We start from the raw sequence: 14,287 nt of genomic DNA on the forward strand, positions 1-14,287 counted from the left end.
GATTGGAAACACTCTTTTTGTGGAATTTGCAAGTGGAGATTTCAAGCGCTTTGGGGCCAACAGTAGAAAAGGAAATATCTTCGTATGAAACCTAGAGAGAATCATACTCAGCAACCACTTTGGGATGTGTGCGTTCCACTCACAGAGTTTAACGTTTCTTTTCATAGAGCAGTTTGGAAACACTCTGTTTGTAAAGTCTGCAAGTGAATATTTAGACCTCTTTGAGGATTTCGTTGGAAACGGGTTTTCTGCATCTAACGCTAGACAGAAGAATTCTCAGTAACTTCTTTGGGCTGCGTGTGTTCAACTCACAGGGTTGAACCTTCCTTTAAACAGAGCAGATTTGAAACCCTCTTTTTGTGGAATTTGCAAGTGGAGATTTCAAGCGCTTTGGGGCCAACGGTAGAAAAGGAAATATCTTCGTATGAAACCTAGAGAGAATCATTCTCAGCAACCACTTTGGGATGTGTGCGTTCCACTCACAGAGTTTAACCTTTCTTTTCATAGAGCGGTTTGGAAACACTCTGTTTGTAAAGTCTGCAAGTGGATATTTGGACCTCTTTGAGGATTTCGTTGGAAACGGGATTTCTGCATCTAACGCTAGACAGAAGAATTCTCAGTAACTTCTTTAGGCTGCGTGTGTTCAACACACAGAGTTGAACCTTCCTTTAGACACAGCAGATTTGAAACCCTCTTTTTGTGGAATCTGCAAGTGGAGATTTCTAGCGTTTCGGCGCCAATGGTAGAAAAGGAAATATCTTCGTATGAAACCTAGAGAGAATCATTCTCAGCAACCACTTTGGGTGTGTGCGTTCCACTAACAGAGTTTAACCTTTCTTCTCATAGAGCAGTTTGGAAACACTCTGTTTGTAAAGTCTGCAAGTGGATATTTGGACCTCTTTGAGGATTTCGTTGGAAACGGGATTTCTGCATCTAACGCTAGACAGAAGAATTCTCAGTAACTTCTTTAGGCTGCGAGTGTTCAACAGACACAGTTGAACCTTCCTTTAGACACAGCAGATTTGAAACCCTCTTTTTGTGGAATTTGCAAGTGGAGATTTCAAGCGCTTTGGGGCCAACGGTAGAAAAGGAAATATCTTCGTATGAAACCTAGAGAGAATCATTCTCAGCAACCACTTTGGGATGTGTGCGTTCCACTCACAGAGTTTAACCTTTCTTTTCATAGAGCAGTTTGGAAACACTCTGTTTGTAAAGTCTGCAAGTGGATATTTAGACCTCTTTGAGGATTTCGTTGGAAACGGGATTACTGCATCTAACGCTAGACAGAAGAAGTCTCAGTAACTTCTTTGTGCTGCGTGTGTTCAACTCACAGAGTTGAACCTTCCTTTAGACAGAGCAGATTGGAAACCCTCTTTTTGTGGAATTTGCAAGTGGAGATTTCAAGCGCTTTGGGGCCAAGGGTAGAAAAGGAAATATCTTCGCATGAAACCTTGAGAGAATCATTCTCAGCAACCACTTTGGGATGTGTGCATTCCACTCACAGAGTTTAACCTTTCTTTTCATAGAGCGGTTTGGAAACACTCTGTTTGAAAAGTCTGCAAGTGGATATTTAGACCTCTTTGAGGATTTCGTTGGAAACGGGATTTCTGCATCTAACGCTAGACAGAAGAATTCTCAGTAACTTCTTTGGGCTGTGTGTGTTCAACTCACAGGGTTGAACCTTCCTTTAAACAGAGCAGATTTGAAACCCTATTTTGGGGAATTTGCAAGTGGAGATTTCAAGCGCTTTGGGGCCAATGGTAGAAAAGGAAATATCTTCGTATGAAACCTAGAGAGAATCATTCTCAGCAACCACTTTGGGATGTGTGCGTTCCACTCACAGAGTTTAACCTTTCTTTTCATAGAGCACTTTGGAAACACTCTGTTTGTAAAGTCTGCAAGTGGATATTTGGACCTCTTTGAGGATTTCGTTGGAAACGGGATTTCTGCATCTAACGCTAGACAGAAGAATTCTCAGTAACTTCTTTAGGCTGTGTGTGTTCAACTCACAGAGTTGAACCTTCCTTTAGACACAGCAGATTTGAAACCCTCTTTTTGTGGAATTTGCAAGTGGAGATTTCAAGCGCTTTGGGGCCAACGGTAGAAAAGGAAATATGTTCGTATGAAACCTAGAGAGAATCATTCTCAGCAACCCCTTTGGGATGTGTGCGTTCCACTATCAGAGTTTAACCTTTCTTCTCATAGAGCAGTTTGGAAACCCTCTGTTTGTAAAGTCTGCAAGTGGATATTTGGACCTCTTTGAGGATTTCGTTGGAAACGGGATTACTGCATCTAACGCTAGACAGAAGAATTCTCAGTAACTTCTTTAGGCTGCGTGTGTTCAACTCACAGAGTTGAACCTTCCTTTAGACACAGCAGATTTGAAACCCTCTTTTTGTGGAATTTGCAAGTGGAGATTTCAAGCGCTTTGGGGCCAAGGGTAGAAAAGGAAATATCTTCGTATGAAACCTAGAGAGAATCATTCTCAGCAACCACTTTGGGAAGTGTGCGTTCCACTCACAGAGTTTAACCTTTCTTTTCATAGAGCAGTTTGGAAACACACTGTTTGTAAAGTCTGCAAGTGGATATTTAGACCTCTTTGAGGATTTCGTTGGAAACGGGATTTCTGCATCTAACGCTAGACAGAAGAATTCTCAGTAACTTCTTTGGGCTGCGTGTGTTCAACTCACAGAGGTGAACCTTCCTTTAGACACAGCAGATTTGAAACCCTCTTTTTGTGGTATCTGCAAGTGGAGATTTCTAGCGTTTTGGCGCCAACGGTAGAAAAGGAAATATCTTCGTATAAAAACTAGAGAGAATCATTCTCAGCAACGACTTTGGGATGTGTGCGTTCCACTCACAGAGTTTAACCTTTCTTTTCATAGAGCACTTTGGAAACACTCTGTAAAGTCTGCAAGTGTATATTTGGACCTCTTTGAGGATTTCGTTGGAAACGGGATTTCTGCATCTAACGCTAGACAGAAGAATTCTCAGTAACTTCTTTGGGCTGTGTGTGTTCAACTCACAGGGTTGAACCTTCCTTTAAACAGAGCAGATTTGAAACCCTATTTTGGGGAATTTGCAAGTGGAGATTTCAAGCGCTTTGGGGCCAACGGTAGAAAAGGAAATATCTTCGTATGAAACCTAGAGAGAATCATTCTCAGCAACCACTTTGGGATGTGTGCGTTCCACTCACAGAGTTTAACCTTTCTTTTCATAGAGCAGTTTGGAAACACTCTGTTTGTAAAGTCTGCAAGTGGATATTTGGACCTCTTTGAGGATTTCGTTGTAAACGTGATTTCTGCATCTAACGCTAGACAGAAGAATTCTTAGTAACTACTTTGGGCTGAGTGTGTTCAACTCACAGAGTTGAATCTTCCTTTAGACACAGCAGATTTTAAACCCTCTTTTTGTGGAATTTGCAAGTGGAGATTTCAAGCGCTTTGGGGCCAACGGTAGAAAAGGAAATATCTTCGTATAAAAACGAGAGAGTATCATTCTCAGCAACCACTTTGGGATGTGTGCGTTCCACTCACAGAGTTTAACCTTTCTTTTCATAGAGCGGTTTGGAAACACTCTGTTTGTAAAGTCTGCAAGTGGATATTTGGACCTCTTTGAGGATTTCGTTGGAAACGGGATTTCTGCATCTAACGCTAGACAGAAGAATTCTCAGTAACTTCTTTAGGCTGCGAGTGTTCAACAGACAGAGTTGAACCTTCCTTTAGACACAGCAGATTTGAAACCCTCTTTTTGCGGAATTTGGAAGTGGAGATTTCAAGCGCTTTGGGGCCAACGGTAGAAAAGGAAATATCTTCGTATAAAAACTAGAGAGAATCATTCTCAGCAACCACTTTGGGATGTGTGCGTTCCACTCACAGAGTTTAACCTTTCTTTTCATAGGGCGGTTTGGAAACACTCTGTTTGGAAAGTCTGCAAGTGGATATTTGGACCTCTTTGAGGATTTCGTTGGAAACGGGATTTCTGCATCTAACGCTAGACAGAAGAATTCTCAGTAACTTCTTTGGGCTGTGTGTGTTCAACTCACAGGGTTGAACCTTCCTTTAAACAGAGCAGATTTGAAACCCTATTTTGGGGAATTTGCAAGTGGAGATTTCAAGCGCTTTGGGGCCAACGGTAGAAAAGGAAATATCTTCGTATGAAACCTAGAGAGAATCATTCTCAGCAACCACTTTGGGATGTGTGCGTTCCACTCACAGAGTTTAACCTTTCTTTTCATAGAGCACTTTGGAAACACTCTGTTTGTAAAGTCTGCAAGTGGATATTTGGACCTCTTTGAGGATTTCGTTGGAAACGGGATTTCTGCATCTAACGCTAGACAGAAGAATTCTCAGTAACTTCTTTAGGCTGTGTGTGTTCAACTCACAGAGTTGAACCTTCCTTTAGACACAGCAGATTTGAAACCCTCTTTTTGTGGAATTTGCAAGTGGAGATTTCAAGCGCTTTGGGGCCAACGGTAGAAAAGGAAATATCTTCGTATGAAACCTAGAGAGAATCATTCTCAGCAACCCCTTTGGGATGTGTGCGTTCCACTATCAGAGTTTAACCTTTCTTCTCATAGAGCAGTTTGGAAACACTCTGTTTGTAAAGTCTGCAAGTGGATATTTGGACCTCTTTGAGGATTTCGTTGGAAACGGGATTACTGCATCTAACGCTAGACAGAAGAATTCTCAGTAACTTCTTTAGGCTGCGTGTGTTCAACTCACAGAGTTGAACCTTCCTTTAGACACAGCAGATTTGAAACCCTCTTTTTGTGGAATTTGCAAGTGGAGATTTCAAGCGCTTTGGGGCCAAGGGTAGAAAAGGAAATATCTTCGTATGAAACCTAGAGAGAATCATTCTCAGCAACCACTTTGGGAAGTGTGCGTTCCACTCACAGAGTTTAACCTTTCTTTTCATAGAGCAGTTTGGAAACACACTGTTTGTAAAGTCTGCAAGTGGATATTTAGACCTCTTTGAGGATTTCGTTGGAAACGGGATTTCTGCATCTAACGCTAGACAGAAGAATTCTCAGTAACTTCTTTGGGCTGCGTGTGTTCAACTCACAGAGGTGAACCTTCCTTTAGACACAGCAGATTTGAAACCCTCTTTTTGTGGAATCTGCAAGTGGAGATTTCTAGCGTTTTGGCGCCAACGGTAGAAAAGGAAATATCTTCGTATAAAAACTAGAGAGAATCATTCTCAGCAACGACTTTGGGATGTGTGCGTTCCACTCACAGAGTTTAACCTTTCTTTTCATAGAGCACTTTGGAAACACTCTGTAAAGTCTGCAAGTGTATATTTGGACCTCTTTGAGGATTTCGTTGGAAACGGGATTTCTGCATCTAACGCTAGACAGAAGAATTCTCAGTAACTTCTTTAGGCTGCGTGTGTTCAACTCACAGAGTTGAACCTTCCTTCAGACAGAGCAGATTTGAAAACCTCCTTTTGTGGAATTTGCAAGTGGAGATTTCAAGCGCTTTGGCGACAACGGTAGAAAAGGAAATATCTTCGTATAAAAACTAGAGAGAATCATTCTCAGCAACCACTTTGGGATGTGTGCGTTCCACTCACAGAGTTTAACCTTACTTTTCATAGAGCACTTTGGAAACACTCTGTTTGTAAAGTCTGCAAGTGGATATTTAGACCTCTTTGAGGATTTCGTTGGAAACGGGATTTCTCCACCTAACGCTAGACAGAAGAATTCTCAGTAACTTCTTTGGGCTGCTTGTGTTCAACTCACAGAGTTGAACCTTCCTTTAGACAGAGCAGATTTGAAACCCTCTTTTTGTGGAATTTGCAAGTGGAGATTTCAAGCGCTTTTCCGCCAGTGGTAGAAAAGGAAATAGCTTCGTCTAAAAACTAGAGAGAATCATTCTCAGCAACCACTTTGGGATGTGTGCGTTCCACTCACAGAGTTTAACCTTACTTTTCATAGAGCACTTTGGAAACACTCTGTTTGTAAAGTCTGCAAGTGGATATTTAGACCTCTTTGAGGATTTCGTTGGAAACGGGATTTCTCCACCTAACGCTAGACAGAAGAATTCTCAGTAACTTCTTTGGGCTGCTTGTGTTCAACTCACAGAGTTGAACCTTCCTTTAGACAGAGCAGATTTGAAACCCTCTTTTTGTGGAATTTGCAAGTGGAGATTTCAAGCGCTTTTGCGCCAATGGTAGAAAAGGAAATAGCTTCGTATAAAAACTAGAGAGAATCATTCTCAGCAACCACTTTGGGATGTGTGCGTTCCACTCACAGAGTTTAACCTATTTTTTCATAGAGCAGTTAGAAAACACTCTGTTTGTAATGTCTGCAATTGGATATTTGGACCTCTTTGAGGATTTCGTTGGAAACGGGATTTCGGCATCTAACGCTAGACAGAAGAATTCTCAGTAACTTCTTTGGGCTGCGTGTGTTCAACTCACAGAGTTGAACCTGCCTTTAGACAGAGCAGATTTGAAACCCTCTTTTTGTGGAATTTGCAAGTGGAGATTTCAAGAGCTTTTGGGACAAAGTTAGAAAAGGAAATATCTTCGTGTAGAAACAAGAGAGAATCATTCTCAGCAACCACTTTGGGATGTGTGTGTCCCACTCACAGAGTTTAACCTTTCTTTTCATAGAGCGGTTTGGAAACACTCTGTTTGTAAAGTCTGCAATTGGATATTTGGACCTCTTTGAGGATTTCGTTGGAAACGGGATTTCTGCATCTAACGCTAGACAGAAGAATTCTCAGTAACTTCTTTGGGCTGCGTGTGTTCAACTCACAGAGTTGAACCTTCCTTTAGACAGAGCAGATTTGAAACCCTCTTTTTGTGGAATTTGCAAGTGGAGATTTCAAGCGCTTTGGGGCCAACGGTAGAAAAGGAAATATCTTCGTATAAAAAGTGGAGAGAATCATTCTCAGCAACCACTTTGGGATGTGTGCGTTCCACTCACAGAGTTTAATCTTTCTTTTCATAGAGCACTTTGGAAACACTCTGTTTGTAAAGTCTGCAAGTGGATATTTGGACCTCTTTGAGGATTTCGTTGGAAACCTGATTTCTGCATCTAACGCTAGACAGAACAATTCTCAGTAACTTCTTTAGGCTGCGTGTGTTGAAATCACAGAGTTGAACCTTCCTTTACACAGAGCAGATTGAAACCCTTTTTTTGTGGAATTTGCCAGTGGAGATTTCAAGCGCTTTGGGGCCAACGGTAGAAAAGGGAGTATCTTCGTATAAAAACAAGAGAGAATCATTTTCAGCAACCACTTTGGGATGTGTGCGTTCCACCCACAGAGTTTAACCTTTCTTTTCAAAGAGCACTTTGGAAACACTCTGTTTGTAAAGTCTGCAAGTGGATATTTAGACCTCTTTGAGGATTTCGTTGGAAACTGGATTTCGACATCTAACGCTAGACAGAAGAATTCTCAGTAACTTCTTTGGGCTGCGTGTGTTCAACTCACAGAGTTGAACCTGCCTTTAGACAGAGCAGATTTGAAACCCTCTTTTTGTGGAATTTGCAAGTGGAGATTTGAAGCGCTTTAGGGCCAAGGGTAGAAAAGGAAATATCTTCGTATAAAAACAAGAGAGAATCATTCTCGGCAACCACTTTGGGATGTGTGCGTTCCACTCACAGAGTTTAACCTTTCTTTTCATAGAGCGGTTTGGAAACACACTGTTTGTAAAGTCTGCAAGTAGATATTTGGACCTCTTTGAGGATTTCGTTGGAAACGGGATTTCTGCACCTAACGCTAGACAGAAGAATTCTCAGTAACTTCTTTAGGCTGCGTGTGTTCAACTCACAGAGTTGAACCTTCCTTTAGACAGAGCAGATTTGAAACCCTCTTTTTGTGGAATTTGGAAGTGGAGATATCACGCGCTTTTGCGACAACGGTAGAAAAGGAAATATCTTCGTATAAAAACTAGAGAGAATCATTCTCAGCAACCACTTTGGGATGTGTGCGTTCCACCCACAGAGTTTAACCTTTGTTTTCATAGAGCGGTTTGGAAACACTCTGTTTGAAAATCTGCAAGTGGATATTTAGACCTCTTTGAAGATTTCGTTGGAAACGGGATTTCTGCATCTAATGCTAGACAGAAGTATTCTCAGTAACTTGTTTGGGCTGCATGTGTTCAACTCACAGAGTTGAACCTTCCTTTAGACAGAGCAGATTTGAAACCCTCTTTTTGTGGAATTTGCAAGTGGAGATTTCAAGCGCTTTTGCGCCAATGGTAGAAAAGGAAATAGCTTCGTATAAAAACTAGAGAGAATCATTCTCAGCAACCACTTTGGGATGTGTGCGTTCCACTCACAGAGTTTAACCTTTTTTTTCATAGAGCAGTTTGAAAACACTCTGTTTGTAATGTCTGCAATTGGATATTTGGACCTCTTTGAGGATTTCGTTGGAAACGGGATTTCGGCATCTATCGCTAGACAGAAGAATTCTCAGTAACTTCTTTGGGCTGCGTGTGTTCAACTCACAGAGTTGAACCTGCCTTTAGACAGAGCAGATTTGAAACCCTCTGTTTGTGGAATTTGCCAGTGGAGATTTCAAGCGCTTTTGGGCCAACGGTAGAAAAGGAAATATCTTCGTATAAAAACTAGAGAGAATCATTTTCAGCAACCACTTTGGGATGTGTGCGTTCCATTCACAGAGTTTAACCTTTCTTTTCATAGAGCAGTTTGGAAACACTCTGTTTGTAAAGTCTGCAAGTGGATATTTGGACCTCTTTGAGGATTTCTTTGGAAACGGGATTTCGGCATCTAACGCTAGACAGAAGAATTCTCAGTAACTTCTTTGGGCTGTGTGTGTTCAACTCACAGAGTTGAACCTTCCTTTAGACAGAGCAGATTTGAAAACCTCCTTTTGTGGAATTTGCAATTGGAGATTTCAAGCGCTTTGGGGCCAACGGTAGAAAAGGAAATATCTTCATATAAAAACTAGAGATAATCATTCTCAGCAACCACTTTGGGATGTGTGCGTTCCACTCACAGAGTTTAACCTTTCTTTTCATAGAGCACTTTGGAAACACTCTGTTTGTAAACTCTGCAAGTGGATATTTGGACCTCTTTGAGGATTTCTTTGGAAACGGGATTTCTGCATCTAACGCTAGACGGACGAATTCTCAGTAACTTCTTTGGGCTGCGTGTGTTCAACTCACAGAGTTCAACCTTCCTTTAGACAGAGCAGATTAGAAACACACTTTTTGTGAAATTTGCAGGTGGAGATTTCAAGCACTTTGGGGCCAACGGTAGAAAAGGAAATATCTTCGTATAAAAACTAGAGAGAATCATTCTCAGCAACCACTTTGGGATGTGTGTGTCCCACTGACAGAGTTTAACCTTTCTTTTCATAGAGCGGTTTGGAAACACTCTGTTTGTAAAGTCTGCAAGTGGATATTTGGACCTCTTTGAGGATTTCGTTGGAAACGGGATTTCTGCATCTAACGCTAGACAGAAGAATTCTCAGTAACTTCTTTGGGCTGCGTGTGTTCAACTCACAGAGTTGAGCCTTCCTTTAGACAGAGCAGATTTGAAACCCTCTTTTTGTGGAATTTGCAAGTGGAGATTTCAAGCGCTTTGGGGCCAACGGTAGAAAAGGAGATAACTTCGTATAAAAAATGGAGAGAATCATTTTCAGCAACCACTTTGGGATGTGTGCGTTCCACTCACAGAGTTTAATCTTTCTTTTCATAGAGCACTTTGGAAACACTCTGTTTGTAAAGTCTGCAAGTGGATATTTGGACCTCTTTGAGGATTTCGTTGGAAACGGGATTTCTGCATCTAACGCTAGACACAACAATTCTCAGTAACTTCTTTAGGCTGCGTGTGTTCAAATCACAGAGTTGAACCTTCCTTTACACAGAGCAGATTGAAACCCTCTTTTTGTGGAATTTGCCAGTGGAGATTTCAAGCGCTTTGGGGCCAATGGTAGAAAAGGGAATATCTTCGTATAAAAACAAGAGAGAATCATTTTCAGCAACCACTTTGTTATGTGTGCGTTCCTCTCACAGTGTTTAACCTTTCTTTTCATAGAGCAGTTTGGAAACACTCTGTTTGTAAAGTCTGCAAGTGGATATTTGGACCTCTTTGAGGGTTTCGTTGGAAACGTGATTTCGGAATCTAACGCTAGACAGAAGAATTCTCAGTAACTTCTTTGGGCTGCGTGTGTTCAACTCACAGAGTTGAACCTTCCTTTAGACAGAGCAGATTTGAAAACCTCCTTTTGTGGAATTTGCAAGTGGAGATTTCAACCTCTTTGGCGACAACAGTAGAAAAGGAATTATCTTCGTATAAAAACTAGAGAGAATAATTCTCAGCAACCACTTTGGGATGTGTGCGTTCTACCCACAGAGTTTAACCTTTCTTTTCATAGAGCGGTTTGCAAACACTCTGTTTGAAAATCTGCAAGTGGATATTTAGACCTCTTTGAGGATTTCGTTGGAAACGGGATTTCTGCATCTAATGCTAGACAGAAGTATTCTCATTAACTTCTTTGGGCTGCATGTGTTCAACTCACAGAGTTGATCCTTCCTTTAGACAGAGCAGATTTGAAACCCTCTTTTTGTGGAATTTGCAAGTGGAGATTTCAAGCGCTTTGGGGCCATCGGTAGAAAAGGAAATATCTTCGTATAAAAACTAGAGAGAATCATTTTCAGCAACCACTTTGGGATGTGTGTGTTCCACTCAAAGAGTTTAACCTTTCTTTTCATTGAGCAGTTTGGAAACACTCTGTTTGTAAAGTCTGCAGGTGGATATTTGGACCTCTTTGAGGATTTCGTTGGAAACGGGATTTCGGCATCTAACGCTAGACAGAAGAATTCTCAGTAACTTCGTTGGGCTGCGTGTGTTCAACTCACAGAGTTGAACCTTCCTTTAGACAGAGCACATTTGAGATCCTCCTATTGTGGAATTTGCAAGTGGAGATTTCAAGCGCTTTGGGGCCAACGGTAGAAAAGGAAATATCTTCATATAAAAACTAGAGAGAATCATTCTCAGCAACCATTTTGGGATGTGTGCGTTCCACTCACAGAGTTTAACCTTTCTTTTCATAGGGCGGTTTGGAAACACTCTGTTTGTAAAGTCTGCAAGTGGATATTTGGACCTCTTTGAGGATTTCGTTGGAAACGGGATTTCTGCATCTAACGCTAGAAAGAAGAATTCTCAGGAACTTCTTTGGGCTGCGTGTGTTCAACTCAGAGTTGAACCTTCCTTTAGACAGAGCAGATTTGAAACCCACTTTTTGTGAAATTTGCCAGTGGAGATTTCAAGCGCTTTTGGGCCAACGGTAGAAAAGGAAATATCTTCGTATAAAAACTAGAGAGAATCATTCTCAGCAACCACTTTGGGATGTGTGCGTTCCACTCACAGAGTTTAACCTTTCTTTTCATAGAGCGGTTTGGAAACACTCTGTTTGTAAAGTCTGCAAGTGGATATTTGGACCTCTTTGATGATTTCGTTGGAAACGGGATTTCTGCATCTAACGCTAGACAGAAGAATTCTCAGTAACTACTTTAGGCTGCGTGTGTTCAACTCACAGAGTTGAACCTTCCTTTAGACAGAGCAGATTTGAAATCCTCTGTTTGTGGAATTTACCAGTGGAGATTTCAAGCGCTTTTGGGCCAACGGTAGAAAAGGAAATATCTTCATATAAAAACTAGAGAAAATAATTCTCAGCAACCACTTTCGGATGTGTGCGTTCCACTCACAGAGTTTAACCTTTCTTTTCATAGAGCACTTTGGAAACACTCTGTTTGTAATGTCTGCAAGTGGATATTTGGACCTCTTTGAGGATTTCTTTGGAAACGGGATTTCTGCATCTAACGCTAGACGGACGAATTCTCAGTAACTTCTTTGGGCTGCGTTTGTTCAACTCACAGAGTTCAACCTTCCTTTAGACAGAGCAGATTAGAAACACACTTTTTGTGAAATTTGCAAGTGGAGATTTCAAGCACTTTGGGGCCAACGTTAGAAAAGGAAATATCTTCGTATAAAAACTAGAGAGAATCATTCTCAGCAACCACTTTGGGATGTGTGCGTTCCACTCACAGAGTTTAACCTTTCTTTTCATAGAGCGGTTTGGAAACACTCTGTTTGTTAAGTCTGCAAGTGGATATTTGGACCTCTTTGAGGATTTCGTTGGAAACGGGATTTCTGCATCTAACGCTAGACAGAAGAATTCTCAGTAACTACTTTAGGCTGCGTGTGTTCAACTCACAGAGTTGAACCTTCCTTTAGACAGAGCAGATTTGAAACCCTCTGTTTGTGGCATTTGCCAGTGGAGATTTCAAGCGCTTTTGGGCCAACGGTAGAAAAGGAAATATCTTCGTATAAAAACTAGAGAGAATCATTTTCAGCAACCACTTTGGGATGTGTGCGTTCCACTCACAGAGTTTAACCTTTCTTTTCATAGAGCGGTTTGGAAACACTCTGTTTGTAAAGTCTGCAATGGATATTTGGACCTCTTTGAAGATTTCTTTGGAAACGGGATTTCGGCATCTAACGCTAGACAGAAGAATTCTCAGTAGCTTCTTTAGGCTGCGTGTGTTCAACTCACAGAGTTGAACCTTCCTTTAGACAGAGCAGATTTGAAACCCTCTTTTTGTGGAATTTGGAAGTGGAGATATCATGCGCTTTGGTGACAACGGTAGAAAAGGAAATATCTTCGTATAAAAACTAGAGAGAATCATTCTCAGCAACCACTTTGGGATGTGTGCGTTCCACCCACAGAGTTTAACCTTTCTTTTCATAGAGCACTTTGGAAACACTCTGTTTGTAAAGTCTGCAAGTGGATATTTGGACCTCTTTGAGGATTTCGTTGGAAACGGGATTTCTGCATCTATCGCTAGACAGAAGAATTCTCAGGAACTTCTTTGGGCTGCGTGTGTTCAACTCAGAGTTGAACCTTCCTTTAGACAGAGCAGATTTGAAACCCACTTTTGTGAAATTTGCAGGGGAGATTTCAAGCGCTTTGGGGCCAACGGTAGAAAAGGAAATATCTTCGTATAAAAACTAGAGAGAATCATTCTCAGCAACCACTTTGGGATGTGTGCGTTCCACTCACAGAGTTTAACCTTTCTTTTCATAGAGCGGTTTGGAAACACTCTGTTTGTAAAGTCTGCAAGTGGATATTTGGACCTCTTTGATGATTTCGTTGGAAACGGGATTTCTGCATCTAACGCTAGACAGAAGAATTCTCAGTAAATACTTTAGGCTGCGTGTGTTCAACTCACAGAATTGAACCTTCCTTTAGACAGAGCAGATTTGAAACCCTCTGTTTGTGGAATTTGCCAGTGGAGATTTCAAGCGCTTTTGGGCCAGCGGTAGAAAAGGAAATATCTTCATATAAAAACTAGAGAAAATAATTCTCAGCAACCACTTTGGGATGTGTGCGTTCCACTCACAGAGTTTAACCTTTCTTTTCATAGAGCACTTTGGAAACACTCTGTTTGTAATGTCTGCAAGTGGATATTTGGACCTCTTTGAGGATTTTTTTGGAAAAGGGATTTCTGCATCTAACGCTAGACGGACGAATTCTCAGTAACTTCTTTGGGCTGCGTGTGTTCAACTCACAGAATTCAACATTCCTTTAGACAGAGCAGATTAGAAACACACTTTTTGTGAAATTTGCAAGTGGAGATTTAAAGCACTTTGGGGCCAACGATAGAAAAGGAAATATCTTCGTATAAAAACTAGAGAGAATCATTCTCAGCAACCACTTTGGGATGTGTGCGTTCCACTCACAGAGTTTAACCTTTCTTTTCATAGGGCAGTTTGGAAACACTCTGTTTGGAAAGTCTGCAAGTGGATATTTGGACCTCTTTGTGGATTTCGTTGGAAATGGGTTTTCTGCATCTAACGCTAGACAGAAGAATTCTCAGGAACTACTTTAGGCTGCGTGTGTTCAACTCACAGAGTTGAACCTTCCTTTAGACAGAGCAGATTTGAAACCCTCTGTTTGTGGAATTTGCCAGTGGAGATTTCAAGCGCTTTTGGGCCAACGGTAGAAAAGGAAATATCTTCGTATAAAAACTGGAGAGAATCATTTTCAGCAACCACTTTGGGATGTGTGCGTTCCACTCACAGAGTTTAACCTTTCTTTTCATAGAGCACTTTGGAAACACTCTGTTTGTAAAGTCTGCAGGTGGATATTTGGACCTCTTTGAGGATTTCGTTGGAAACGGGATTTCGGCATCTAACGCTAGACAGAAGAATTCTCAGTAACTTCTTTGGGCTGCGTGTGTTCAACTCACAGAGTTGAACCTTCCTTTAGACAGAGCAGATTTGAAACCCTCTGTTTGTGGAATCTGC

Source organism: Gorilla gorilla, chromosome 21, assembly GCF_029281585.2.
Source record: "Gorilla gorilla gorilla isolate KB3781 chromosome 21, NHGRI_mGorGor1-v2.1_pri, whole genome shotgun sequence".
NCBI classification, from domain to species: Eukaryota; Metazoa; Chordata; class Mammalia; order Primates; family Hominidae; genus Gorilla; species Gorilla gorilla.